The sequence below is a fragment of the Leucoraja erinacea genome, chromosome 21 (genome assembly GCF_028641065.1).
Source record: "Leucoraja erinacea ecotype New England chromosome 21, Leri_hhj_1, whole genome shotgun sequence".
Taxonomy (NCBI): Eukaryota; Metazoa; Chordata; class Chondrichthyes; order Rajiformes; family Rajidae; genus Leucoraja; species Leucoraja erinaceus.
The window spans coordinates 28827606-28831563 of NC_073397.1; the positions used below are offsets into that span (position 1 = coordinate 28827606).

The 3958-nt window shown below is 48.1% G+C and overlaps 1 protein-coding gene across 2 annotated transcripts in view; it reads left to right on the forward strand.

Annotated features, from left to right (window-relative positions):
- Positions 1-3958, forward strand: part of LOC129707447 (ubiquitin-conjugating enzyme E2 variant 1-like) — a 193288-nt gene that overhangs the window by 125119 nt on the left and 64211 nt on the right. The gene's annotated exons all lie outside the window — the stretch shown is intronic.

Here is a 3958-nt window from a genome sequence, read left to right on the forward strand (position 1 = left end):
GGTTGTGTCCAGGGTGGGAAGGGTCCTTCAGGATGTTGGCTGTCCTGCCAAGGCAGCGAGAGCTGAAGATGTCCTTCAGGGAGGGCAGTGGGCAGCCAGTGATTTTTTGTGCGGTGTTGATGACCCTTTGAAGGGCTCTCCTGTCCACTGCAGAGCAGCTGGCATACCATGTGGTTATACAGTACGCCAGCACATTCTCGATGGAGCAGCGGTAGAAGGACACCAGCAGCTTCTCCTCCAGGTTGTTTTTCCTGAGGATCCTCAGAAAGCAGAGTCGCTGCTGGGCCTTCTTGACTGCTGTGGTGGTGTTTGTAGTCCAGGAGAGATCCTCTGTAATTTGTGTGCCCAGGAATCTGAATCTGAGACCCTTTCCACACAGTCCCCATTGATGAATAGGGGTTTGAGGGCTGCACTGTTCTTCCGAAAGTCTATAATAATTACAGTCGACTCATAGTCAAGTCAATTTCGAGAGTGGGAAAATAACAAACAGTACGTATAAATATAACACAAGTGGTACAGCTGGTATAGCTGCTGCCTCTTAGCGCCAGAGACCTAGGTTTGATCCTGACCTCAGGTTCTGCCTGCATGGAATTTGAACATTCTCCCTGTGACCTGGGTGAGCTTCCTCCTGGTGCTCCAGTTTCCTCCCACATCCCAAAGACATGCACGTTTATAGATTAACTGGCCTCTGTAAATTGCCCCAAATGTGCAGGGATTGGATGCAAAAGTGGGAAAAGATAGAACAGGGTGAACAGGCAATAGATGGTCAGCATGACACTATGGGCCTAATACCACGCTGTACCACGAACATAAACAAAACAAACTAAACCATACCATAAATTTTAACATGAACCTCACATGAAATTTCTAAATGGAAGTGTGCGAAAAAATAAAATCAAGAGATTAGTGCAAAACACAATTAGGATAAAACCAAGTCCAAGGTAGTGCAAGAATTAGCCAATACAGTTCCATTGTTTAGATTTAGGTTTATTGTTACAGACCCTTCGGCCCACTGAGTCCATCCGCATCGTTGATCACCTCATTCCCACATTCACATCCAACACACGAGGGATAATTTACAGATGTCAATTAACCAATAAACCTGCATGTCTTTGGAATGTGCGAGGGAACCAGAGCACTGGGAGAAAACACACACAGTCAAAGAGAGAATGTACAAACTCCACACGGGCATCAACCATGGTCAGGATCAAACCCGGGTCTCTGGCGGCTGTGAGGCAGCAGCTCTACCGCTGCACCTTTGTTGCAGGAAAGTAGCTGTTCCTGAACCTGGCATTGTGTACCTACAATGGTGGTAGCAGTGAGAAGACGGCCCGGATGGTGGGGATCCTTGATGATAGATGCCACCTTTGGATGATAAAGGTGGCATCTATCACCAAGATAGACGATGATGACAAATGCCATAAAGACAGATAGAATTACTCTGGATCACTTACCTTATTTTCTTTATCATCCAAACAGACGGTACCAAACTCTGGCCAAAGCGCCCAAGGCACCACAGCTAACCTGACTAGCTAACCTCCTAACTAGCTAACCTGCTAACATACTAACTACGTAAGCTGACCAGCTAACCTACTAACTAGGTAACCTGACTGGATAAACTGCTAACATACTAACTAGGTAACCCGACCAGTTAACCCACTAACTAGGTAACCTGACCAGTTAACCTACTAACTAGGTAACCTGACTTGCTAACCTGCTAACTAGCTAACCTTAGATGAGGCCCTCACACATGTCTCCTCGGCACCCTCAGCTCTGTCCTTGTTCCCCCTCCCCTTAGTCGCGACAGGGACAGAGTCCCCCTAGACCTTGCCTTTCAGCCCATCAGCTGTCCTATGCAAAACATAATCCCCTTTACGCCTTCCGCAGAGACCATTTCCTCAGCAACTCCCTGGTTAACTCATCCCTTCCCACCCAAACTACCCCCTCCCCAGGAATCTTCTCCTGCAACCGCAGGAGATGCAACGCCTGTCTCTATACCTCCTGCCTCGACTTTGTCCTGGGACCCAGCCAGCCCTTTCAGGTAAGGCAGCAGTTCACTTGCACTCCTCCAACCTCATCTACTGTATCCATTGTACAAGATGTGGATTCTTATACATCGGCGAGATCAAACGTAGACTGGGCAATCATTTCGCTGAGCACCTTCGCTCAGTACGCCTGGACCTACCTGATCTCCCGGTTGCTAAACACTTTAATTCCCCATCCCATTCCCACACTGACCTTTCTGTCAGAGGCCTCCTCCATTGTCAGAGTGAGGCTAAACTGCAAAATGGAGGAACAGCATCTCATATTTCGCTTGGGCAACTTACAACCTAGGAGTATGAATATGAATATTGATTTCTCTAAGTTCAAGTAACCCCTGCACTCCATCCCTCTATATCTCTCACCCACCCTAGTCACACCAGCTTTTTGTTCTCACCTAGCAAACATATAACAATGGAGGAGGGGTAACAATGTTCATAAGTTATAGAAGTAGAATTAGGCCATTCGGCCCATCAAGTCTACTCTGTCATTCAATCATGGCTGATCTCTGCCTCCCCATATTCCTGCCTTCTCCCCATAACCCTTGACACCTGTGCCAATGGCCTGTTTCATTTATCATTGTCACTTTTTGTTTTGCATATTTTTCATTCGTCAAGTCAAGAGAGTCAAGCGTGTTTTATTGTCATATGTCTCAGATAGGACATTGACATTCTTACTTGTTGCAGCACAACAGGATATGTAAACATAGTACACTGTAAACAATATGATAAACAAGAGAAAAAAAGTTCAGTGTGTACATATACACACTTACAAGTACACACAAATATATATACATCTACACACACACACACACACACACACGTATATATATAAATATACACACACACATGCTCAAAAACCAAATAGTAGCACAATAATCATAAGTCTATTGTAGCTCAGAGCCTATTTGAGGTTGTAGTGTTTGATAGCCTGATGGCTGTAGGGAAGAAGCTACATAATTGTTCTATATCTCTCTCTCTACATCATCGTCTATATCTCTCATTTCCCCTTCCCCGTGACTTTCAGTCTGAAGAAGGGTCTTGACCCGAAACGTCACCTATTCCTTCTCTCCAGAGATACTTCCTGTCCCGCTGAGCCACACCAGCATTTTTGTGTTAAGAAGGAACTCTGAGGAGGGGAGAGGATGCTGGAAAATCGAAGGTACACAAAAATGCTGGAGAAACTCAACGGGTGCAGCAGCATCTATGGAGCGAAGGAAATAGGCGATGTTTCGGGCCGAAACCCTTCTTCAGACTGATGGGGGGGGGGGGGGGGGGGGGTGGCGAGGAGAAGAAAGGAAAAAGGAGGAGGAGGAGCCCGAGGGCTGAGGAAGGAGAGGAGACAGCAAGGGCTAACAAAATTGGGAGAATTCAATGTTCATGCCCGCAGGATGCAGACTCCCCAAGCGGTATTGGAGGAACAGCACCTCATATTCCGCTTGGGGAGTCTGCATCCTGCGGGCATGAACATTGAATTCTCCCAATTTTGTTAGCCCTTGCGGTCTCCACCCATCCCTCAGCCCTCGGGCTCCTCCTCCTCCTTTTTCCTTTCTTCTCCTCGCCACCCCCCTTCAGTCTGAAGAAGGGTTTCGGCCCGAAACGTTGCCTATCTCCTTCGCTCCATAGATGCTGCTGCACCCGCTGAGTTTCTCCAGCATTTTTGTGGCTCACCTGACCAAAGATCTTTGAGCTCAGCTCTTTGCACCTGACGACGAGTCGCAGCCGCCTCTGATTGGCCACAAAGACCTGGAGATCGGCTGTTCTGATTGGTGGAGAAATCCCCCCCGTCTCCTCCCATTGGACAGCGGCCCGATATGTGTGTGGGGGGGAGGGGGGGGGAGGAGGAAGAGACGCTGATTGGCCGGACCGGCGATTGGCCTCCGCGCACGCGCACGGGGTTTGTGTGTGCGTGCGTGCCT